Here is a 27,661-nt window from a genome sequence, read left to right on the forward strand (position 1 = left end):
TATTTTTATAGAGCAACTGGTCAGGAAATTTGGTTAAAATAGGAAATAGCAATAGTGTAACACTTTTCCTCGTTGAATGTTTAGGTGCACCATGGAATTCGATGAAAAAAAGTGAAGAAAATAGATTTGTGTAGCAAGATACAAATTTTAAAAGGAAACTATTTAAAGTAATGTACTAATGTATACCAATCTACTCCTGTTCTCAGAAATATGTACTTCCAGATGTTCCCTCCCAAATCTTTTCCTATAAATTTATATGTGTATGCATGTAAAGAGATAAAATTCTGTATTTTAACAATTCACTTAGAAGAATGGTCAATTTCTAAGATAAACTTTATGGAAACAAAGGTCTGCAGTATTTTATTTTAACCAGATACTGATACTGAGACTCGTTTTTACTGGATGTAAGTAAAAATCAGAATCTGGGCTTGATCCCTACTAGTATAGCTAGTAGAGAGCCCTTTCTTAGAACTGGGAGAGAATCAGATTGTAAGCAATGAATTAGGTAGATGAACAGTAGTATCTCCACTTCAGATATATCCAAAGAATGTCAAAACTAGACAGTGATTGATAAAGACTATATGGACAAATTGTTTAAAAGTCTAGTGACAGTATGGTGAAAAGTATTACTGATATATTGAATCTCATATTGGCTGGTGTTTTATAGTTCTTTCTTTCTTTTTTTTCTTTCTTTTCCTCTTATTGGCAAGCTCTGTTTCTTCCTTGCAACACTCCAGGATTTCTTGAGTGCTCAGCAGTTACTTTTGGCATCTGCTATAGGTTAGGGAAAATTAATGTAAAGCACTCCAAGGATTTCAACTCTTGGAAAGGCTTAGCAGTATTTTCCTTGGTATCTAGCTAGTTTTTTCTTCTTTTTAATATATCTAGGTCTTATTTCAATCTACAGATTTTTTTAAGCACCTCAAAATATGGTGCTATACTGTGTGTGTGAGAAATAGAAAAATGTTTTAGGTATAGTTCTTCTAAGAAGCATATAGCTTAATTCAAGAGACAGAACAAACTCTTATCTTAATAAATGTCTTTAATAAATGCCACATAGGGGCTGGGGTTGTGGCTTAGTGGTAGAGCACTTGCCTAGCATGTGTGAGACACTGGCTTCAATTCTCAGCACCACATATAAATAAATAAAAATAAAGGTCCATCAATAACTTAAAAAATATTTTTGAATAAGTAAATAAATAAATGCCATATAGGTGATACAAAAATGAGTGGTTTGTCAACTCAGAACATTATGGACCAGGCTGTCAGAGCATGATGTGTTCATAGTAGACTAAACTATACTGAGTGTTGAATGCCTGGTTAAGGATTTGAACTTGATACTGTAGGTAGTGGGAGCCTACAGTGGTTCCTGAGGCTAGAAGTAAAATTGTAAAAATCAGAAAAATATTAACCTGGCACATTTTGGATAAATCGTGAATTGATAAAGGGAGAGAATGGAAAGAGATGCAAATGGAAGTAAGAGACACTTCAGAAGAACTGAGCGAACTAGGTGACTGACTTAGGGCTCAAGGAAGGCTGAATTTTAAAAGACTGAAATTAGGCCTGGGATGTAACTCAGTGGAAGAGCACTTGCCTAGAATGTGTGAGGCTCTGGGTTCCATCCCCAGTCATAAAGACTGACATTAACCAGTCTTTAATTGGAGGTTAGATTGGAGGAGAGCCGAAAGGTTGACAAAAACATGGACTATTGATGGTATGGGCAGATGGGCATTCTCATACATAGTAATAGAAACTGGCACAGCACTTTGGAAGGCAGTTTGGTAATATCTTTATGAAAACTTAAGTCACCTAGCAGCTCAGGAGGCTGAGGCAGGAGGATTGCAAGTTCAAAGCTAGCCTTAGCAAATTATTGAGGCTCTAGGCAACTCAGCGAGAGCCTGTCTCTAAATAAAATATAAAAAAGGGTTGGGGATATGGCTCAGTGGTAAAGTGCCCCTGGGTTCAATCCCTGGTACAAAAAAAAAAAAAAAATTTAAAAATTGAAAGTCAGGCATTCATTGACCAAATTGTCCCTATAGGAATTTATCCTGTAGATAAAATTTACAACTGTGTGTAAGTATATATATGTATGCTTATTATAGCCCTATTTGTAATGGCAAGACTGGAAACAATGTAACTGCTTATCAAAAGGGCATAGATTAAAATCGAAATCATACATACAATGAAATTCTGTGAAGCTGCTTAAGAAAAATTTTTTAAAGTTATGTATGCTAATGTGGAATAGACCCCAAGGTCAACTTGTTATAAATAAAGCAAAGCATATATCGTGTTTATTGTATTCTTCCATTTATGTAAAATCTAAATGTGGATAGAATGTTTGAACACATGAGATTTTTCTGAAGAATCTTTAAAAACTGTTAGCTGTGATTGCCTATATGAGGACCTTGAGAATCATCAGTGGAAAGGAGATGATTTCCAATGTATATCCTTTTATATTCTAAATATTTTACCATGTACATGCATTACTTTTTCAACAAAATCAAATCTGTTGAATTAAAAAATTTTTTAGAATTTATTCCAGGTGGTGAGAAGAATAGCAAATAAAGGTAGAAGAAGGCAGATCTTGTTTAGGAGGTTTTTTGTTTGTATATGACAAGCCAAGTTTCAGAATGCTGGTTTACATACACTACAATTCTCTTCTCCAGGAACTGCCTTGCTCATCCTCAGCTGCAGCTGAGTGTTAGGCTTGACATAAGTCATCAATTCATATAAACTGGTCAGTGACCCATGGCCTCGTGTAGGAAGATGAACTGGACACGTCACTTCTCTATTGGGAATCTGAACCTGGAAACCTTAAGTCACTAAAGCAGCAAGTGCTGATACTGAATGTTTGTCATGAGGTAGAATTAGGTTCTGGCAGAGTGAAAAGCCTTGTAAGAGAATAGAAAATATAAAGAATCTGAATAGTCAAGAGAAGAATATTAAGCAGGCATGAAGCAATATGTGGAGAGGTGATGTATCCCGAATACCAATGTGGGAGAATCCCTGAAGCAACTCAGCTTCCTATTAACATTTCAGGACAATTTTGGTTGATATTTATTCCATAAATAAATCCTGCTTTTCTTAAAAATAGAATAGAGCATGGACTCTGAAGTCAAAAGGATGAATGTACCAAGACCTGCTTCATTTCTTACTCAGATAAGTCACTTACTCTCTCTAAATCTAAACTTCAGTTTCCAGGTAGAAAAACCACCTGATGCTATTTAAAGGAGATGGTTTTAGCAGTGGGGCACTACTCATTCTCCTTTCTCAGGGAAAACACAAAATAAGAACTGGTTAAATGGAATGCTTTCTGGAATTTTTTTAAGCAACTATTTCATCTCTTCTGCCTCTTTACTTTGTACTAGCCAGCCACCTTCACTCCAGATAAGTAAATACATGAAGAATTCGAGAAGAAAGCAAAAGATCATTTTTAAAAGCCTTTCTTATGCTTTTGTGAAGATTTGAATGGGAAGGAGTTTAAAATTAATAATCTGAAAGAGGTTTTAGGATTATTTACCTGTTTCATATTTGCAGGATCACTGTCCTTAGCTGGGTTAAAAGAAAGTTCTAATGTCTGTAGAAATTTTAATTTTTAGGCAAGTTTTACATATGTTTTCTCATAAAAGCTATAGTTGTTGCAGCTTTCATAGCATCATAACTCTTTGAATTCTGTTTTTTTTTTCCTTTTATAATCTGGTGAAGTAATTTGGTATCACTAGTGTCACCATTAGGTGACAAGCTAAATATAAAACCACAGGGAGTGAACATGATTAGCTCACTTATAGAAAACAAATGTCAGACTCATAGACAGAACCCACAGGTCCTGAGTTTCCAGCTTGTTGCATAAACCACTGAGTCACAACACTTTTATATCTGGTATGCTTTATGTGAAACTACAGGTGAAGATTCAAACCATTCTTCAGATTCTAATATTAACCTGCCATTTCATTCTATGTCCCTCAATCCTCTCTGTAATTTTAACTGTATGTCGAATGAACTCCTAGCTGGGAAATGAATGAACAGGGAGGGAAGTTCTTCTCTAGTTTGTTCTTGGTATCCCTTACTCCCTCATTTTTTGCTCTAGTCACCATTTTTTAATCTGTAAGTTTTTCTGTTGAAATATGTAATCCAATAAATGGGGAACTAAAGATAAGGGAACATATTTTTAGTTTCTTAGGGTAACATAAGATTTTTTAGAAGAAAGCCACATAAAAATGTCGAGAAGTTTGGAATGTATGAAATTTCTTTAATAATATATATTCCTAAAGCTTAATATTGCAGAACTTTTTAACATGTTACTCCCTGTTGATTCTTACAACTCTAGGCAGGTCATGTATTATTATCTTCATCTTTAAATGTGTTCTAGAATATTAGAGAGAATAATAATATGTAAGCCTAGAGAAATTCAAGGGATTTGCCCAGGGTCACACAGAAGGCCAAACTAGAACCAAAACCCAGGAGACCGTCCACTCAATGAAAACTTCAGACTGTAACACAACAATAATATACTGAAGGAGAAGAGAGTAATTAAATATACCTTCTCCTCTTTTTATTTCATATTTGTTATGCTGTTTCATTGAACATTCAAAGAAAAATTAAAATTTTATAAATAACTTCAAAGTCAAGTACTACCTGAGCATCTAATTAGTGATTCTTTAATATGATGACATTTAGTTTCTGTGTTCAGGAATGAATCATTAACAAGGGCTATGAAATATTTCACCATCCATCTACTATATTGATTGGGCTGAAGTCAAACTGTCAGCCATAAGCCCCCAAACAAGCAGAAGTCTTATTCAGTGACTGTAAATATTTCAAATTAAAAATAAACTGGGTCTACTCATAAGAGGTATTTGATATAGCCAAATTCATAGAAACAGGCAATAAAATGATGGTTACCAAGGGTTGGAGAAGGGAAAAAAGTGGAATTGTTTAACAGGTGTAGAGTTTCAAATATGCAAGATGAAACAGGCTTGGAGATCTGTTTCACAACAGTGAGAATATACTTAACGCTTCTGAACTGTACATTTTAAAATGGCTAAGCTGATAAATTTTATCAGTTTTTTTGCTACAATACAGATAGGTAGGTAGATAGGATTTATTGTTTGGGATGATGAAAAAGTACTGGAGATTGAGTGGTTATGGTTATACAGTAGTGTAAATATACTTAATGTCACTGAACTGTGCATTTAAAAATGGTGAAAATGTGTCAGGTGTGGTGGTACATGCCTGTAATCCTAGCTACATGGGGAACTAAGGCAGGAGGATTGCAAATTCATTCCCAGCTTGGGCAACTAGCAAGACCCTATCTCAAAAAATAAAATTTTATAAAAAGACCTCGGTAATCTAGTTGAGTGGTGGAGTACTTGCTTAGCATGTAGAAGCCCTGGGTTCAATCCCTAGTACGACAAAAAGGAAAAGAAAAAAAAAAAAAAGTTAAGGGGGCAAATTTTATGTTAGGTATATTTTATCACAATAAAAAATAATAACTTGTATTTAAAATTGTAACATGATTTTATATTTTTATCACATTCACTATTCTGTGAAAAACTTTCATATCTGAGTAGGTAGCATAGATGAGTAGGTATAAAGTTTGTGTAGGTATAAAGCCAAGATTTCTTTTAGCTTCTCAATTACTTAACCGATAGTTAAACATAAATAGTTGGTGGTGCTGGGGAGCCATACGATTCTAACCTAAAATCTAGTGAGGAAAATTTCATTGCCAAAATTCATATTATGCAAAAATCTTTTAATGCACTTAGAATTGTAAAAGACACTTTATGTGCATATTATGTTTCTTTCAGTGAAATCATTAGATGAATGCCTGACCTCCTCACTGTATATCACATTTCAAGATGACTACTTTGTAGAAGTATGTATGTGTATGTGTGTATGCATATATAGATACAGATATATACATACACACAAATATACAGTAGTTGAAAATGTATTAAAGGACATTTATTGTTAATAACTAGTTTCAATTAATAAACATTTTGTGGTTTTAAAATTCTTTTAAAATTTAAATTTAAATTCTTTTAAAATTTACTTTTAGTGCTGGGTACACACCTATATTCCCAGTGACTTGGGAGGCTCAGGCAGAGTGATCTCAAGTTTGAGATAGCCTTGGCAATATAGTGAGAGACCCTGTCACATAATAATATATATTCTGAAAGCTTAATATTGCAGAGCTTTTTCACATGTTACTCCCTGTTGATTCTCACAACTCTAGGTAGGTCAGGTATTATTATCTCCATCTTTAAGTACTAGAATACTAGAGGGAATAATAATATGTAAGCTTAGAGAAATTTAGTGATTTGCCCAGGGTCACACAGAAGGCCAAACTAGAACAAAAAAACCAGGTGACTCTCCACTCAGTGAAAACTTAAGACTATAACACAACAAAGGATACACAGTAGTAATACTGAAGGAAAATAAAGTAATTAAATATACCCTCTCCTCTAACTTTTTATTTCATATTTCTTTTTTTAAATATTTTTCAGATGTTGATGGACCTTTATTTTTATTCATTTATTTATGTGGTGCTGAGAATCGAACCCAGTACCTCACACATGCTAGGCAAGCACTCTGCCACGGAGCCATAACCCCAGCCTTTTTTCATATTTCATATCCTGAAGCAATCCTCCAGCTTCAAAATTAACTAAGAACATATAAAGAAGTAGTTTTAAAAAACATTGAAGAGAAACCTGAAACCCAGAGTTGTGCAGAAGTCATTTTCTTAAAGCATGTGCTAATCCCTAGCAAATTCCAACTTGATTTTTAAAATTATTATTTTATTTATTTATTTATTTATTTGTTTGTTTATTTATTTTGATGTGTGGGGGTACTGGGGATTAAACGTAGAGGTGCTTTCCTGCTAAGCTACATTCCCAGCTTTTTTTTTTTTTTTTTTTTTTTTTTTTTTTTCCGGTACCAGGGTTTGAACCCAAAAACATTTACCCACTGAATCAGATCCTGAGTCCTTTTTAAATTTTTTAAGTTTTATTTAGATACAGGGTCTCACCAAGTTACTTAGGGCCTTTCTAAGTTGCTGAGGCTGGCTTTGAACTTAAACTTGTGATCCTCCTGCCTCAGCCTCACATGCTGCTGGGATTACAGGCATGCGCCACCACACCCAGCTCTATTTTTTATTTTAAGACAGGGTCTTACTAAATCGCTTAGGGCTTTCTTAAATCGCTGAGATTAACCTCCAACTTGGATCCTCCTGCCTCAGCTTCTTGAGTTATTGGGATTACAGGTGTGCACCACTGTGCATGGCTCAGCTTTAATTTTCATAGTTTCCTGGCACCAGAATCAGGAAAATCAAAGTGCTTAGTAAACTCAATAGGGAGTCCAGTAGGCAATTTGGATTCAAACTGTAAACTGAGACTCTAAAAGAATTCACCTTTGGGACAATGGTAAACCAGAGATAAACCATTTACGTTTACATTAACTGGATGGTTTCAGGGAACCTCAGCCCTTGAATTTAGATTCAGGTTGTCTCCAATTGATAGTACTACCCGCAAGGCCCTAGCAGAAATAAACAGAGGAAGCTACCTTTATCTATGGCCTCGAATTACTACTTTGAATAACTTTTCACGTACAATGAGCTATGCAAAGATAATTGAAGTACATAAGAAAATCTTTCCCTATAAGCAAGGTTAAAGGAAACAGCAGATAGAAAGAGACCCACAAAGTTTTGTACATGTGTGACAAAGACTATAAAATAAACATGTTGTCTTTGATTAAAAAAATAAATAAAAACCAAGGCAGTAGAGAAGACAAACCTGCTGTGAAGCAAAAGCCCACTTGATCCTAATTTTCAGGACCAATTCCAAGAAGGATGAGAGCAGGGAACTTCTTTCTGACCTTTTGGATTTGAAGCAGAAGATGTCAGGAAAGTTACCTCAGGGATTTAAAAAGGTGAGGGGGCCTGAGGGTGTAGCTCAAGCATGCATGAAACCCTGGGTTCAATATCCAATACTGAAAAGAAGAAAAAGACAGCTTTGGAGAACATAAACTATCTAGTGAGATAACAGATTAAAAATGATTATTTTGACTAAACTGAGTAAATTGAACTAGTTTGGGTTTTTTTCTCTTTTTTCTTTTTTAGTCTCATGTTTGAAGCCTTTATCAATTTACTGTGACCAAAATTGTTAATCTCAACAACCCTGGAGAATATAGATACTATCATCATCTTCGAAAAATCAGATGGGCATGGTAGCCCACATCTGACTCAGGGCCTGTTATCCCAGTGGTTCAGGAGGCTGAGACAGGAGGGTCCCAAGTTCAAGGGTAGCCTTAATGACTTAGCAAGGCCCTACGCAACTTGGTAAGACCCTGTCTCAAAATGAAAAAGAATTGGGGATGTAGTACAGTGAAAAAGTATCCCTGTGTTAAATCTCCAGTACCAAAAATAAATAAATAAAAAATAGAAAAAACACGGTACTACAATGAATGATTATTAAGTCTAATGATAATAATATTTAAACTTACAATACAGATTTATGACCTCCCATTTATATAATGGTAATTTTTTTGACCCTTAAATTAGTTTTCTGACATGTCTATCTGTCTTATTTATGTATTTGGTACCAGGGTTGAACCCAGGAGCACTTAACCACTGAGCCACGTCCCCAGCCGTTTTTGTTTTTTTTTTTTTTTTTTTTGAGACAGGGTCTCCCTCAGTTGCATAGGGCCTCACTAAGGTGCTGAGGCTGGCTTTGAACTTGCAATCCTCCTGCTTCAGCCTCCCAACCTGCTGGAATTACAGGCGTGTGCTGCTGTGCCCAGCCCCATCTGTCCAATTTAAACAGATGAAATCAACCTTAAACTTACTGATAGATTCCTGCAGCAGGATTAATTTCAACTGTGAGAAATAAGTCTCAACATAGAAAAGACTTAAACAGGTAGACCTTTCTTCATCTCATATAAAAGTCTGCAGCTGTAGTGGGCTAGGGCTATTGTAGATTCCATTACCAAGACTGTGTCATATTCCAACTGGACTACTCCAGCCCTCTCAACCACGTTCCCTCTGCATGAATGAGGGAAAGAAGAATCAGAGGCAAAGGACACATGCCAGCTCTTTTTTAAAAAGGTTTCTCTGTGTTATTACCCATAAGGAAGAGAGAAACAGTCCCTGGCTTCCCAGAGTAGTCCTAGCATTTGCAGACCTTGATGGTCTGTTGAACATACACAGTTTAAAAGAAAAACATTTGACAAGGCCACTCTGATTGATGGATCAATATAAAAACAAGACTACTGCACAGTTATGTCAAACAGGCGGAAACATGAACATTCTCCAAACCACAAAGTGACAAAACATCTCCCTTATTCTGCCTATTATGGTTTGCTATCAGTTGTAGCTTTGGCTGTGCCTCATTCCTCCTGATAATGTTTTAAGATGCCCAATCAGACTAGCCCCTACTTACTAATCTGGAGTAAATCCTTCTTTCAACACTCCCTAAATTTAACTAACACAAAGCAAATCCTATAGTGAAACATTTCTCTTTTTTTAAAAATTTTTTTGTTAAAATATTTTTTATTTTTCCAGACACATTTTGGTTCATTGGACACAAATGGGATACAACTTTTCATTTCTATGGTTGTACACAATGTATATTCATGCCATTCATGTAATCATACATATATATAGGGTAATACTGTCTGTTTCATTCTACTGTTTTTCCATCCCCAGTCCCTGCCGCCCCATTTTCCTCTACACCATCCAAAGTTCCTTCATTCTTCTCTTCCCCCCACTACCCCCCATCTCCATATATTGTCATGCACTTATCGGAGAAAACATTTCGCCTTTGGTTTTTTGGGATTGGCCTATTTCACTTAGCATGATATTTTCCAGCTTCATCCATTTACCAGCAAATGCCATAATTTTATTCTTCTTTGTGACTGAGTAATATGCCATTGTGTATATATACCACAGTTTCTTTATCCATTTGTCAACTGAAGGGCATCTAGGTTGGGTTCCACAATCTAGCTATTGTGAATTGAGCTGCTATGAACACTGATGTGGCTGCATCCCTGTAGTATGCTGATTTTAAGTCCTTTGGGTATAAACCGAGGAGTGGGATAGCTGGGTCAAATGGTGGGTCCATTCCAAGGTTTCTGAGGAATCTCCATACTGCTTTCCAGAGTGGCTGTACCAATCCGCAATTCCACCAGCAATGTATGAGTGTGCCTTTTTCCCCACATCCACGCCAACACTTATTATTGCTTGTGTTCTTGATAACAGCCATTCTAATTGGAAGTTAGATGAAATCTTAGGGTAGTTTTAATTTGCATTTCTCTAATTACTAGGGATGATGAGCACTTTTTCATATATTTGTTGATCACCTGTGTATCTTCTGTGAAGTGTCTGCCCTTTTCCTTAGCCCATTTATAGATTGGGTTCTTTGTATTTGGGGTGTAAAGTTTTTTAAGTTCTTTATAAACTTTGGAGATGAGTACTCTGAAGTGTGTGTGGAAAAGATTTTCTCCCATTCCGTAGGCTCTCTTTTCACATTGTTGATTGTTTCCTGTGCTGAGAAAAAACTTTTTACTTTGAATCTATCCCATTTATTGATTCTTGCTTTTATTTCTTGTGCTATGGGGGTCTTGTTAAGGAAGCCTGGTCCTAAGCCAACATGATAGAGATTCAGGCCTACTTTTTCTTCTATTTGGTGAAGGGTCTCAGGTCTAATTCTCAGATCCTTGATCCATTTTGAGTTGAGTTTTGTACAGTGTGAGAGATAGGGATTTAGTTTCATTTTACTGCATATAGATTTCCAGTTTTGCCAGCACCATTTGTTGAAGAGGCTATCTTTTCTCCATTGTAAGTTTTTGGCACCCTTGTCTAGTATGAGGTTACTGTACTTATGTGGGTATGTCTCTGTGTCTTCTATCCTATACCATTGATTTACCTGTCTATTTTGGTGCCAGTATCATGCCGTTTTTGTTACTATTGCGCTATAGGAGAGTTTAAGTTCTGGCATAGTGATACCTCCTGCATCACTCTTCCTGCCCAGGATTGCTTTGGCTATTCTGGGTCTTTTGTTCTTCCAGATGAATTTCATGATTGCTTTTTATGTTTGTATGATAAATGTCATTGGGATTTTAATTGGAATTGCATTAAATCTGTATAGCGTCTTTGGAAGTATGGCCATTTTGATAATATTAATTCTGCCTGTCTAAGAACATGGGAGATCTTTCCATCTTCTAAGGTCTTCCTCAATTTCTTTCTTCAATGTTTTGTAGTTTTCATTGTAGAGATCTTTTACCTCTTAGGTTAGATTGATTCCCAAGGTTATTTTGTTGTTGTTGTTGTTGTTGTTGTTGTTTTGAGGCTATTGCAAATGGAGTTGTTTTCCTCATTTCCCTTTCAGATGTTTCATCACTTATGTATAAAAATGCTTTAGATTTATGTGTGTTGATTTTATAACCTGCTATTTTGCTGAATTCATTTATGAGGTCTAGAAGTTTTCTGGAGGAGTTTTTTGGATTCTCTAAATAGAGAATCATGTCATCAGCAAATAGTGACAACTTCAGTTCCTCTTTTCCTATTTGTATCCCTTTAATTTCTTTAGTGTGTCTAATTGCTCTGGGTAGTATTTCAAGGACAATGTTGAATAGAAGTGGTGAAAGAGGGCATCCCTGTCTTGTTCCCATTTTTAAAGGGAATGGTTTCAGTTTTTCTCCATTAAGAATGATGTTGGTCATGGGCTTAGCATAAATAGCCTTTACAATGTTCAGGTATGTTCCTACTATCCCTATTTTTTTCTAGTGCTTTGAGCATGAAGGGGTGTTGTATTTTGTTGAACGCTTTTTCTGCGTCAATTGAAATAACCATGATTCTTATCCTGAAGTCTATTGACATGATGGATCACGTTTATTGATTTATGGATGTTAAACCATCCTTGCATTCCAGGGATGAACCCCACTTAATCATGGTGCACAATTTTCTTAATATATTTATGGATACGGTTTGCCAGTATTTTGTTAAGGATCTTTGCATCTATATTAATCAAGGATATTGGTCTAAAATTTTCTTCCCTTGATGTATCTGCCTGATTTGGTTATGAGGGTGATATTAGCTTCATAGAATGAGTTTGATAGGGTACCCTCCTTATCTATTTCCTGGAATACTTGGAGAAGTATTGGAATGAGTTCTTCTTTGAAGGTCTTGTAGAACTCGGCTGAGAATCTATCTGGTCCTGGGCTTTTCTTGGATGGTAGGCTTTTGATGGCTTCTTCTATTTCATTGCTTGATATTGATCTGTTTAAATTGTGTTTGTCCTCCTGGTTCAGTTTGGGAGAAGCATGTCTCTAAAAATTTGTCTATGTCTTTGGTATTCTCTATTTTGTTGGAATATAGATTTTCAAAGTAGCTTCTCATGTTTCATAGCTCAGTGGTGTCTGTTGTTATATTTCCTGTTTCATCACAAATTTTAGTAATTTGAGTTTTCTCTCTCCTTCTCTTTGTTAGTGTGGCTAAGGGTTTGTCTATTTTGTTTACTTTCTCAAAGAATCAACTTTTTGTTTTGTCAATTTTTTGAATTGTTTCTTTTGTTTCAATTTCATTGATTTCAGCTCTGATTTTAATTATTTCCTGTCTTCTACTACTTTTGCTGGTATTCTGTTCTTCTTTTTCTAGGGCTTTGAGCTGTAATGTTAGGTCATTTAGTTGTTGACTTTTCATTCTTTTCTGGGATGCGCTCCATGCAATGAATTTTCCTCTTAGTACCACTTTCATAGTGTCCCAGAGATTTTGATATGTTGTATCGTCATTCTCATTGACCTCTAAGAATTTTTTAATCTCCTCCCTGATGTTTTCTGTTATCCATGTTTCATTCAATAGCATATTATTTAGTCTCCAGGTGTTGGAGTAATTTCTGTTTTTTATTTTGTCATTGATTTCTACTCTCAGTCCATTATGATCTGATAGAACACAAGGCAGTATCTCTATTTTTTTGCATTTCCTAAGGACTGTTTTGTGGCATAACATATGATCTATTTTCAAGAAGGTTCCATGTGCTGCTGAGAAGAAAGTGAATTCACATATCGATGGATGGAATATTCTATATATGTCTGTTAAGTCTAGGTTATTGATTGTGTTATTGAGTTCTATGGTTTCTTTGTTTAGTTTTTGTTTGGAAGATCTATCCAGTGGTGACAGTGGTATGGTAAAGTCACCCAGAATTATTGTGTTGTGGTCTATTTTATTCCTGGAATTGAGAAGGATTTGTTTGATGTACATGGATGCACCATTGTTTGGGGCATAAATATTTACTATTGTTATGTCTTCCTGATTTATGGTTTCCTTATGCTGTATGAAATGTCCTTCTTCATGCCTTCTGACTAACTTTGGCTTGAAGTCCACTTTATCTAAAATAAGGATGGAAACCCTCGCTTCTTTACTGAATCTGTGTGCGTGGTAGGTTTTTTCCCATCCTTTCACCTTTAGTCTGTGAATGTCTTTTTCTATGAGATGAGTCTCTTGAAGGCAGCATATTGTTGGGTCTTTCTTTTTAATCCATTCTGCCAGTCTATGTCTTTTCATTGATGAGTTTAGGCCATTAACGTTCAGGGTTATTATTGAGATGTGAATTGCATGTCCAGTCATTTGGGCTTAGTTTTGGTTTTTAACTTGACTTGGTTTCTCCTTTGATTGGTTTTCCTATAAGGTATTTCCTCCCTTTGCTGACCTACATTGTTGTTTTTCATTTCCCCCTCATGGAATATTTTGCTGATAATATTCTGGAGTGCAGGCTTTCTATTTGTAAATTCTTTTAACTTTTGTTTATCACGGGAGGATTTTATTTCATCTTCAAATCTAAAAGTTAGTTTTGCTGGGTATAGGATTCTTGGATGGCAACCATGTTCTTTCAGAGCTTGAAATATGCTGTTCCAGGCTGTTCTAGCTTTTAGAGTCTGAGCTGAGAAATCTGCTGATATATTGGTTCCCCCTTTATGTAATCTGATGCTTTTCTCTCACAGCCTTCAAAATCCTATCTTTATTTTGTATGTTAAGCATTTTCATTATAATGTGCCTTCGTGTGGATCCGTTGTGATTTTGTGCATTTGGTGTTCTGTAAGCCTCTTGTACTTGATTTTCCATTCATTCTTCAGGCTTGGGGAATTTTCTGATATTATTTCATTGAATAGGTTGTTCATTCCTTTGGTTTGTATCTCTGTGCCTTCCTCAATCCTGATAATTCTTTTCACGATGTCCCATAGTTCTTGGAGATTCTGTTCATGATTTCTTACCATCTTCTCTGTTTGGGCCACTTTATTTTCAAGATTAGATATTTTGTCTTCATTGTCTGAGGTTCTGTCTTCCAAGTGGTCTAGTCTTTTGGTGATGCTTTCTATTGAGTTTTTTATTTGGCTTATTGTTGCCTTCATTTCAAGGATTTCCTTTTTTTTTTTTTTTTGAATCTCTATCTCCTTGTTGAAATGATCTTTTGTTTGTTGCAGGTGCTCTTTCAGCTTATTGGTATTATCATTCATTGCCTACATTTGCTGTCTTATCTCATCCTTTGCTTCATGAATCATCTTAATCATGTATAATCTGAAGTCCTTTTCTGACATTTCTTCTACCATACTGTCAATGGATCCTCTTAATATAGAATCTAGATTTGTTTGGATCATTTTCTTCCCTTGTTTTTTCATGTTGTTCATGTATCTTCCCCTCTAGCTGTGCATATCTGAGGTATTGCAGTTTCTCCCCTATAGGCTTATAGTGACCCTATAGGTTTCCAAAACCTTTTCTTTAAGGGGGAGATCAATATTAGCAGTGCCCAGTTCAGACAGTATATAATCCTAGGATTATATACTAGCCCCAAATAGCCCCTATGAGGACATTAACAATATTGTCATAATAAACAGAATGAGTTCAACTGTTATCTTCAGCATAACAAATAGATTTGCAATAAGGTCTGCAGTTTCTAATGGAGGACAAAGAGGATGCGGAGGGGTGTAGGATGTAGCTGTTAATGGGATAAGAAAAGAATATATAGAAGTTCTAGATAATAGAAAGAGTGAGAGTGTAATCAAAAGAAGTTGGTTGTTGACATGCAAAAAGGGAGAAAGAGACTCTTTGGGAACAGGTAAACAAAAGGAAAAGAGAGAAAGAAAAGTAAAGAAATAAAACCTTAAAATTTTTCCATATGGAGAAAGAAGAAAATCTACACTATAAGAGTCATATAGTATTCAGACCTCCCAGTCTTCAGTAGCCTGATGCATGAAAGGTATCTGACAATGAGCTTCAAGTCTCCAGCAGGCGTCTCAGGATGGGATTTGCCCCACCTAAGGATCGGAACTAGGGCTTCCAGGATTATCCAAGATGGTCGCTCTGTCTTCCAAACGTGTTGGCAAATGGGGAGCTGCAGCTCGGGGTGTGGGCATGGTTGGCTGGAGGTCCTGGAGACGGGGTGCAGTTGGTCAGGTAGGGGTCCTAGAGGTGGGGTGTGTAGTAAGTCTGGTTGAGGGATCCTGGAGGTTGGGTGCAATCAGTCGGTCTGGGGGTCCTGGTGGTGGGGAGCAGTCAGTCTATGCGAGGGCCCCGGAGGCAGGGAGTGATCAGTTGGGCTGAGGTATCCTGGAGATGGGGCTCAGTCAGTCTGGCCAGGGGTCCTGCGGGGCCTCTAGTGAAGCCTTTCTAATGCCCTCTTCACTGAGCTTGCCTGGGTTCCTCTGGTGTTCATTCTCCCTTCTTACAACAAGCAATAAATCCAGCCTATTCAACTGCTAGGCCATTCCTGTGGTCATTGCAGGGAGGGTATTGATACCTATTATTGACAATAAATTAGTTACAGAACTACACTTGTTTGCAAGGGTTACTGAGAAAAGTAGTCTTGTTGGGTAGGAGTTTAGGAATGCCAAGATGGGGGAGGCAGGGTATAAGAAAGATGCTGCTGGAGGACAAGACAGAGAGGAATCATCACATCCCTGTTTAGGATAGGTGCCATTACCATGACAACTCCCATCACTGTGGAGTTATCACCATGACAACTCCCGCTACAGGTTCTATATTTTTAAATGACCAACAGGGTAAACTGGGAAGTATTCTAATTAGGTTTTCTAAAGTAACCAATGGGAGAATATTGGACCATATTCTAATCAAGTATCATAGGGTAACAAATGGGAGCAAATGAGGTAAGATCTTCAATCCTGTCTGCATAGAAAAGAGAACACCTCATAGCTCAGCATATAAGACACTAAATTCCAGACATTGGGCTGTAAGCCTCTCTTTCTCGCTTGGCTACTCTATTATATCTATACTCTCATCTTCACTCTCAATAAGTCTTTACTTTTGCCTGTTGCTTTTGTGTGTCTTGCTCAGCTCTTTGTTCAGGACACAAGGACCTGCACCTCAGCTGGACACCCCAAACAATGACAATCTTTTCCTTGGGTCTTTGTGTGCTCAGTGAATGTTAGATTTCTATTGTCACAGAAGTGAGAGAATACAGGAATCAGCTAACCCTTCCTTCCATAATCTCCAAGCTGAAGAAGCTAAGAAGCTTTTTTCAATGTTACTATCTAAAATAAATATGTGTATCAGACTCTGTGGTGCACACCTATAATCCCAGAGACTTGGGAGGCTGAGTCAGGAGGGTCATAAGTTGGAAGACAGCCTCAGCAACTAAGTGATTCCCTCAGCAACTCAGCAAGACTGTCTCAAAATAAAAAATGAAAAGGGCTGGAGATGTAACTCAGTGGTAAAGCATTCCTGGATTCAACCCCTGGTACCAAAAATTCCCTGGTACCATAAATAAATAAATAAACAAACAAATAAACAAATAATTAAATAAAGTGTGTGTTCAGAAGCAAGAACATAAGTTTAGAAAATAAATAAGCCATGTAATTACCTGACAGTCAAAGAAGTGAAGTTGTGGGTTTGGTCTCTCAGGAAAAAACTAGGATATCCTAGATGAAAATATTAGACTCTACAAAGGTTATCGTTTTGGGGGGAAAAAAAATGCTGCCAGTGTAATGAGGGTTTTAAATTAATTGTAGTAAAGAAGACAGCAGGCACCAGCACTATCAAACTTTTTCTGTTGTAAAGTATTTTTTATGTCTTTGGGCCAGTTCTTTTGTTTCTATTTGCCACAGGTAGGTTTATTAGCTTTTTTAAAATGGCATCAAAACAAATATCCCTGGGTTTATTGCTTTGAAAAAAAGTCATTGTGACAAACTTAGCTTCTGAGATGTCTCTTCAAAGATACTCATTAAAGTCCCTTTATTAAAAGAAACCCACTGCCTAATGAATTTATTCCTCACCTTCTGATTTTTTGCAAACCCAAATGAGGAAGGAGTGATGACAAAATTGGAAAACAATATTGCCCCTTGGGTTGTTGGTCGTCTATTAAATGCACCAAACACTAAATGATTGATTTCTACCACTTCCTGAATAATAATACTAGCTAATATTTTTTGATCCTTTATATACCTTATTTTATTTGACCAAACAACTCTCTGAATTATTTTTCATTCATTTTAATTTCATGGATTTCAAGGTTACATAGTATTTAAGTGACACTGTCATAATTTTAACATAGATTCTGAACTTTTATTTTTTAGAATCTGAACTCTTAACGAACAAGTCTATGATAGCTCAGTAATAACATTGTATAACAGTATATGATTTATAAATAAGTAAATCTGCTGTTTGAGGGCAATAAATACAAAGAAATCAGCTGTTTTGAGCAAACACTATATGCTATGCACTGTATTGTGGCTTCACTTATTTAATCTTCAGATCACCTGCTGCATGATGGTATGTGCAATTCCTATTCTTAATTTATAGGTATCACAACTGAGATTTCAAGAGCTTAGATAACTTATTCAAGATAACTTCAAGGCCATCTGGCAATAAATTTCCTGCTGTTTATCACTGTAAGTTGTTGCCTGTGAACTCATGGTTTATTTTCAATCGTGAAGAAGATTTTGCTATTTTCAGTAAGAGAGTTCTTGGTTAAGTCAACTTTTAGTTTTTTCTACATTTTTTATTTTATGTAAAACATTTTCAATTGCTGATAAGATCTGTCATATTGCTCACAGATGTCAGAGAATAGAGAATAATTTTAATATTGAAATAAAACACCATAAATATGATATATTTGCCTTATAATTATCTCATAGTTTAAGATACTACAAAGCTAAATCATGCCTCCTTGGATTATTCACTATACTATTCCTTTCTGTTAATGAAGATGTAAAATTTATAATTTAAATACTAGTTTCAAAATTCAAAATTTATCTAAATTGTATTCACAACTCGCAATTGATAACCATGCTCCTTTAACTAATGTTTTCCTCATCTAAGCTTTATATATTTTTGTTTTTATTTTCAGTGCTGGGAATCAAACCCAGGGCCTTGTGCATTCTTAGTGAGCACTCTACCACTATCTACATCCCCAGCCCTCATCTGAATTGTAGATGTGACAAAATACCAAAATGATAGAATCTGAAAACTGAACAAGATTTTTTAAATGATGTAGTTCAGCCTCCCAATTTTATAGATGAGGAAACTGAGGACTCAGAGATTAAAAGAATTTGCCGGGCGTGACAGGTAGTGCTGAGGAGTAACTGGAGGCCTCTACCCCGAGCCATGCTCAACATTACACTACCTAAATAAATAAACATGCCATCTAAATAGAAATGTGCTTGTTATGTAATGAAACTTGAAGACCAAGTATCTATTAGAATTCGCCCAAATCACTTCAGCTTTACTTAGATAAAAATGTTTGTTGCATAGTCATGGAATCAAATTGCTGTTCCCCTTTTCTTCTATATTAATTCTGAAGTCATGCCTATGTCAGAGCCGCTGACTTCAAGCACAAATTGGTTCTGAGTCCACTTATGACATACTTTTTAATAACACTTAGGTTGTGCTCTGGTCAGAGGCTATGGTAAGTGTTTTGTGTACAGGAACCTTCTGAGTTAGGTTCTTCTATCATCATCCCAATTTTAGAGATACAAAACACAAGCACAAAGATGTCAGAATCATCCAAGTTATATGTAGCAAACTGGGGATTCACATACAGACAGACTGGGTTCAAAGTAGTGCTCTTAAACACTGTACAAATGCTTCTTGCAATGTAACATCCATAGGTCTTTCCAGAAAAAATTAAGCATCTGTTCTTAAAATTTCTTGTAATGTAAGTATCTTCTTGATTTATAGTTAACTCTTTTGCTTTAGGTAGAAGAATTCTTCCTTAGAGATGTTAGACCCTTAGATTATATCAATGGCCATTCCCTTTCTATATATATTTTCAATAATGAAAAAATGAAAGTAAAATACACCCAATGTAAAAACAATTACACAATGTAAGGGTGAAATTCTTTTTTAACCTTTTCTCCAATTCTCTTTTAATCTGTTTTTTCCAAGTATTTTTCAATCTGTTTTTAAAAGTATATACATAGGTTTATGTTTATATGTATGTGTATACATGTATGCGTTTTTATCTACATGCACACAAATATGTGTGTGTGTGTGTATATATATATATATATATATGAACATGTGTGTGTAAATACCTGAAACACATAGGATGTAAAATTTTTTTCTACATATTTTTCAAAATAAATATACTCAATGAAATATCTACATGTGATTCTAAAAAAATTAATTAGTAATAAAAACTTACAGAAAAACAGCAGAAGTCTATCTGTCCTCTCCCCATTTATCCTGTCCTCAATAACAGTTGGGTTTTTTGTAATTAGCCCCCCAAATCAATGTGCTTATAATTTTTTTCTTAATTTATCAATTTAAGACTTTAGCACACTATTACTCACATGACAAATTACCTAAAAATATAATAGTTTAAAGCAGCAGACATTATTACCTCACATTTTCTATGGGTTAGGGCTTTTGAGAGTAGCTTTAACTGGGTGATTCTGGTTGAGGACTACAGTCATCTGAAGGCTTGACCGAGGGTGGGGGACCCACTTACAAGATGGCTCACTCACCTGCTTGTTGGCAGGAGCCCCAATTTCTCAGGGGCTGTTGACTGGAGGCCTCAGTCCCCAACCACCTGGGCCTCTCCACTGGAACTCAGGACACAGCAGCCTGCTCTCTGCACATAATGCAACCCAAGGGAGTCTAAGTGGCAAAAAAGCTTCAGTGATATTTAGGATCTAGTCTACAAGGTTACACTGTCACTTGTACTTTACTTTATTCTGTTTGTCAGAAGTAAGTTACTAGCTCAAAGGAAGGGGAATTAGTCTCCAACACTTGAAGGAAGAATTATCAAAGAATTTGTGTACATATTTTAATACCATCACAGACTATTTACTCTGACATCATAGATGTGAATTTAGAATTATTATTCCCCCACACTATAGGTCTTCCCCTCTACCCAAGTGACTTAGGTCCTTTTTTGTTTATTTGTTAAATATAAAGTCAATGCTTACATTGTTATGATTATAGAATTGGTATTCATTATAAGGCCAATCAGGATCCTATGATTACATTTGTTTTTTCTTATATAGTGTTTTATTTTCCTGGAGTTTCCGATTCTCTTTTTCCTCCTTTATCTATCCTAATTATTTTCCCTGAATACCCCAATGTAATGGTTAAATCATGGAATCCCAATTTTTTTTTTCTGGAAACTTTCCTCCTAGATAACAAACTGTTTGCTTCATGTCTGCTGCACAACCAGAATCCTCTTCAGAGGATTCAGAATTTCTCTTCACTGTTCCCTCCTGTATTTCTTGGATCCAGTGTTTTCTCTCTCTCGGTTTCCTTTTCCATTTTGTTGCAGCATATATTCAAACTGCTTTCTAAGAAAGAGAAAATGGAAAGTTAACTCCTTCTTATCCTTAGTCCATGTTGTACTACTATAACAGGATACCTCAGACTGGATAATTCTTAATGAACAGAATTCTTGGCTCACAGTTCTGGAGGCTGGCAAGTCCAAACTCAAAGTACCAACATCTAGCAAGGTCCTTTTTGCTGTGTCATCACATGGCAGAATGTGGAAGGGCAAAACAGAAGAGAGGGCCAAACTTGCCCCCACACACACAGCCGAAAGTGTGGGGATCCATCGAAGGCTAGAGTGTGCTGGGTGAGCACTCTACCAGCCGCCACACTCCCGGCCAAAACTTGTTCTTTAATAACAGCATTAACCACCCGTGGCTAGCGACTCCAAAGGACTCCACCTCTCAAAGCTATTACAATGGCAATTAAATTTCAACATGAATTTTGGAAGGTACAGACATTCACACTATACCATACCCTATGCTAGAGTTTTTGGGGCCAACTGGCTTCTTTTTTATTAATTGCTGTTACTCTAAATTGTGCTTTCTCATTGATTACTCTCCTCCATTTCCTTTAGAAATCTATGAAAATCACTTGCTTCTTTTATTCTGGGTCTTTGTTATTGTGGATTTATGTGGTGTTTTATTCTTTTACTATCATTTTAATGAGGCTTTAGTGTAATAAAATTTATATCTTTAATGAAAGACTACCTCATGACTTTTAAAGACTGAATGGTATTCGCAGTTTGGATGTATCATAATTTATTTAGCCCTACTCTTACTGAAAGACATTTAGATCCTTAGTTAATTTTTTTGGTGAGTATTCTTACTTGTACATTCTTGAATAAATGTAGAAGTGTTTCTGTAGGATAAATTTCTTCTTTTTCTTTCATTAGTATTGAGGATTGAACCAGAGGTGCTTAATTACAGAGCCACATCCCCAGTCCTTTTTATTTTTTATTTTGTGGCAGGGTCTCCCTAAGTTGCTGAAGCTGACTTTGAAGTATGTATCCTCCTTTCTTAGTCTCCTGAGTTGTTGGGTTTATGGGCTGCACCCAGATTTTTAGGATAAATTTCTATAATGTGTTATGTTAAAGAATATGTATTTTTTTTATTTTAAAATTTGGTAGTATCTTTAATCCCGAAATTCTTTCTTTTTTTTTTTTTTTTGGTACTGAATTTCACCCATTTACCATTGACTTACATCCCTAGCCCTTTTTATTTGTGTTTCAAGACAGGATTTCACTAAGTTGTTTAGGGCCTTAATAATTTGATGAGGCTGGCCTCAAACTTAGATCCTCTCATCTCAACCTCCCGACCTGCTGGGATTACAAGCATGTGCCACTGTGCCCAGCTCATTTTAAATTATAGTTGTTCCATACATAAACATCCTAGGACTAAGCAAGAATTCTTCTATGCTATATCTTGTTCATGAACAAGTGGAAGGAAAAGGATATATAAGCTGTTTCCACATCATAATCACAATTCCATCTTTAGTCGGTAAACAGGAAACAGAACCAGAATAAAAACATGACTTCCTTCATTTTCAATGAGAAAAGCATAACACCCTCCCCCCACCTCTGCTTTAAAAAAACAAAACAAAACAGAACAACAAAAAAAAAAACACACTCAACTAAATAAACAGGCTGTCACTTCTACATAGTCACATTCACAAGTAAAATTAAGATTGACACTTTAAACCAAATGAAAACAAGAAAGCTGTAGAAACTTAAGATAAAACTTCTGCTTATACATTGTCTATATCATGTCTGCTAACATTCCATTGGCTAAAGCATGACATAGGTCACACCCAACATCAGCGGATGGGGCTACATAATTCTCTTTCAGGAACCCATACTTGGGAACACTCATTCTTCTACTATACAAGGTGACTACATTTTTTATGCTGTGGATATGGATATGATGAAGAGGTGAGAAACAAAGGATTGCCACAATTGAGATCTTGCTCTTCTGATAGGCTGAGAGAAGTGCTTAACAATAATAAGATATCTGTGCAGAATAAAGGCTTTACTTATATTGCCGTGATGAAAGAAAGAACCAGATTACAGTGCAGTGAGTCTACAATCAATGCATGCATGGACACAGGGTTTGTTTTGGGAGTAATGAAAATGTTTTAAAATTAGAATATGTTGATTGTTGCCCAACTCTAGAAATAATAAAACCATGGGAGAGTATATATTAAAAGGGTTCATTTCTTTTGCTTTAAAAAAAAATTTTTTTTAGTTGTAGATGAGCCCAATACTTCTATTTATTTATTTATTTATTTTTTTAATGTGGTGCTGAGGATTGAACCCAGTGCCTCACATGTACTAGGCAAGTGCTCTACCACTGAGCTACAACTCTAGCCCCCAAAGGGTTTATTTCATAATATCTGAACCATATTTCAATAAAACTTTTGTTTTAGTTATACATGACAGTATATTTTGACATATTTATACAAACATGGAGTATATCTTACTTTTTAAAAAACAATTGCATGCTGAGATTGTAAACTACTACCTTCTATAATTTGAGAAACTTCATATTTTTCTTGGATAATATTTAAAAATATATTCAGAAAAATGATAGGTTATATTTATAAAACCCAAGCTGGGCACAGTGGCACACACCTATTACCCCAGCAACTCTGGAGGCTGAGGCAGGAGGACTGCAAGTTAAAGGCCAACCTCAACATCTTAGCAAGACTCTGAGCGATTTAGCAAGACCCTTTCTCAAATTTTAAAAAATAATTTAAAAAAAGGTTTGGGGATGTAGCTCAGTGGTAACACACCCCTTGATTCAACCTCTCAGGACCAAAAATAAGATAAAATGCATTTTAATTTTTTCAGCTTTTTGTTATGGAAGATTTCAAACACATACAAACAGAACAGTAAGAAAGTCCATATACCTGTCACTCACCTTCAGCAAGTATCAATTAGCTAGTTTTGTTTTCTCTATACCAGTTACTCGAAGTCCTGAGGGTCAAATTTTATCTGTAAATATTTAGTACATATGTCTAAAAGAGAAGGACTCCATCATTTTAAACAAAATCACAATATCATTATTGCATGTCCAAAATACAACAGTTTTTTTTTTTTTTAGTATCATTAAATATTCAGTCAATATTCTTATTTTCTGGATCTATAAATAATATTTTGTGAAGTACTTTTCTTACTTAAAAAACAATTTAGTATTGTGAATTATTATAAAAGAGGCTATTCAGAACAAGAAAATAAAATTCTTTTTAAACACTCACTAAACTACTTCTTATACAATACTACATATTTGAAAGGGGATTTCTTTTTGCTGCCTTGATTATGTATCTGTAATCTGATATATAAATATATGTGTGTACCAGGGGACTTCACCTTTATGCACAGGTAGGAAAACCTAATCAAGTACAACTAAACAGAGCAGCGAAAGGAAGTCTCCTAGAGGAAGGCGATTGGGAGAGGGAAGGAAGACTGGAAGGGAAAAAAGGGATGCAAGGTGGGGGTGGGGGGGGAGGAATAGGGAGGGGGATCATTTAACTGAAATCGAATCTGTCCATGTATGAGTTTTTTGGGATGAACCCAACTGCTATGTATAATTATAAAGCTCTAATTAAAAAATGTCTATGTACATCTATGTGTGTATTTGTGCACGTGTCTATAGAGAAAAGAAATTGGAAAAGAAGGGAAAGATTTTTAACTTATTCTCTCTACTCTTTGAAATTTCTAACTATAGCCATATATATTACTTGTACCTTTAAAAACCAAATATCAAAAGGACTTCTCTAGGTGTTCCTTTTTCTTTTTCTCATTACTCAGGCATTGTATTGCTGAGCTACATCCCCAGTCCTTTTTATATTTTATTTTGAGACAGGGTCTCACTAAACTGCCCCAGGCTTGCCTTGAACTTGTGATCCTCCTGCCTTAGCCTTCCAAGTAACTAGGATTATGAGTGTGCATCAGTGTTGCAGGCGATTGTCTTTTTATTTTTCTCTATTCAAATATAATACATGTTACTTTTTAAATAAAGTGTGAGAGAAGGCTGAAACAAAGGACAGAAGTAGCATGAGATGCAGCCAAGACTGCGCGAATACCATTAAGCCTTATACAGTTGCTAAGAATGGACTACAAAATTGTTTTTAGATTTTCTAAAGCCGTCAGTAAGAAGAGAACAAGCTAATGTTTACCATATTTATAAGAGAAAAGCTAACAAATTTCTGTGGACAACAGGTTGCTTATTAGTTCTCTTAATAAGGTCAATAGGAAATTTCTTCTCAAGGTCTTCAAAAAAGATTCAGCTCTGTAAACATCATGGAATCTACACTCACTACAACTGAATACAGAGTTTCAAAGGCTGCTTTATAGCATCCATAAATATAGGCTGATGACAACTACTGAAGTAAAATCAGTAAGAGAGGCTAGAAAGGCAGCATCATGATGAGATCCTGGTGCTCAGTTCTCTGCTGATCTGATCAATTTTAGGATATTTGTAGGAGTCACAAATGCAAACAATGACCAGGGCTGGATATGAGATGATAACGGGGTGTGTGTACTGTGACCACTGGGACCCTCTGTCCTAACTGAATGGAGCAGCAGCCATTTCTCGGCACCTGCAGGTGTTGCCATGTGGAGATACTGGTACAGAGATGCCAGACCATATAAATGTGAAATCTCAATGTTTTTTTCAATATAGGCTAAAATTTTTTAAAAAAATACTGTGTGGGTCAGATAAATTACTACTGTGAGCCAAATTGATTCCAGTTTGTGACTGGTTATTTAAAGGAATGGATTGATCTCATATCCTTTAGGTAATTTCCCATGAGCACGTTTTCTCAGCATATATATTTGTTTTAATGATTTTCTAAGTTGGGGATGTGATGAACTTCCTCCTGCAAGAATAGAATTGCTTAACTAACATGGGTTCCTGAATAGAAAGCCAAAAGGAAGTGAAAGTAATTCATTGTTTTCATCACTTGATCATTCCTTCTAAATTTTCATAAAATGACCAAATGACCAGAATTTTAATTTTAGAGCGAGGCTTCTTTCACAATGCACCTGAAACTGACCTAGAAGAGGCCTAGCTTATTTCACAGAGATTAAAAATAACCTCGTGTCAGCACTCAGAGGGGACTTCCTTTCCACTTTGGTTCTTGCAGTTACACTTCTCACCACTGATATTAATGCTTGACATTCTCTTACTCATAAGTAGCCAATTCAGAGTTCCTAGATGATGTGCCTGGAACGTTTGACCCCCTAGTTTTATTAGTACCATTGAAATGTCTACATATTTATTCATGGAAGCTCTAGTTCTCACACAGTGACTTCCAGAGCTAAGCCTTTCTGACAAATGTGTCACTAAGGCGAAGTCAAGGAGAATGCTGCAGTGCAGTGCTCTTCATTAGCTTTGCATCAAGGATGACAAACATATTTATATAAAGTTGCATAGCTATTAGATTGACAAAGATCATTTCAAGACGACTTCAATTACTCAGTTAATCAAAATCGACCTTGCAGACCACACTCAGTTAAAAACTTCAGAGACTACATGCAGAAGTATATCAAATTTATTTATGTCTACTATAAATCAAGGAACGACAAAGATTTTTTTTTTTTAATCTAGGTATAAAACCAAGTGATTGATAGTAGGAATTAAGGGAATTTTACAGCATAATGGAGTACATGACATTACATTAAAAGTATACATATTTCTATTTGGAGCTGTTGGACACATTTGGAGGTAACAACCATATGTCCTGCTGGGCAGTATGACAGTAGATTACATCTAAGTAAATTCACACCCCAGCATTTCCTGCTTGTGTTGGTGTATTGCTTATTAAGAGTTTTCAGGGCTGGGGTTGTGGCTCAGTGGAAGAGCACTTGCCTTGCATGTGTGAAGCACTGGGTTCAATTCTCACCACCACATATAAATAAATAAAGATCCATCAACAACTAAAAATAAAAAAGTTTTCAAATTTAAGCTTTAACATATAAGCCCAGGCATGATGTTAGTTTTGATTATAGTAATTACCAAATTAAGAAAAAATAATTTACATTATTTGACAATATATATTTATCTGTATTCTTTCTGAAAAGATTTGAAGTAGATTATAATAAAGCACAGAAGCACATTTTTAATAAACAGGAGAACCAGGTGCAATAGTGCCTGCCTGTAATTCCAATGACTCGGGAGGCTGGGGCAGAAGGATTGCAAGTTTGAGACCAGTCTCTTTGGAAATTTTGCAAGACCCTGTCTAAAAATTAAAAAAAAAAAAAAATAAGGGGCTGGGGAGATAGCTCAGTCGGTAGAGTGCTTGCTTTGTAAGCACAAGGCCCTGGGTTCGATCCCCAGCACCCAAAAAAATAAATAAATAAATAAAAATAAATAAATAAATAAAATAAAAATGTCTGGGCATGGAGCTCAATCACAAACACCATAAATAAACAAACGAGAAAAAGAACAAAAGCCACCTTATGAATAACAGAAGGAGTAGTGATGATGAGTAATTAACCTGAAAACTTAAACATAAATAGATGTTAAGACTAAGTAGAAAACGTAACTCGGTTAACTGTTTTGGCAAACTGAGATTTAAGTTGCATAGTTTTTATTAACTGCTAAAATGAAGCATATTAATGGAGCAAAATACTGTATTTTCTAGCACTGAACTCTAAGCTTAGCATACAGATCTTGTTACGAATGATATTAAAGAGACAAAAGTATAATTAAATTGCAGTTTTGTAGATGTTAAAATATTTCTCACATGGTCATTTCAACATAGACTTTTGGCAGAAGTTCAAGAATGTAATGTTAAATAGATTTCTATGAAGGTTGAAAAAAATGTAAAATAATTTTGTAATTTTGAGATGACGGTATGTGAACAAGGATAGATTCAGTAGTTGCTATCTCTTAAGTATCC

At 35.7% G+C, this 27,661-nt stretch overlaps 1 long non-coding RNA gene across 1 annotated transcript in view; it reads left to right on the plus strand.

Annotated features, from left to right (window-relative positions):
* Positions 1-27,661, plus strand: part of LOC306667564 — an 84,832-nt gene that overhangs the window by 861 nt on the left and 56,310 nt on the right. The window lies entirely within an intron of this gene.

The sequence above is a fragment of the Sciurus vulgaris genome, assembly GCF_902686455.1.
Source record: "Sciurus vulgaris genome assembly, chromosome: 8".
Lineage (NCBI taxonomy): Eukaryota > Metazoa > Chordata > Mammalia > Rodentia > Sciuridae > Sciurus > Sciurus vulgaris.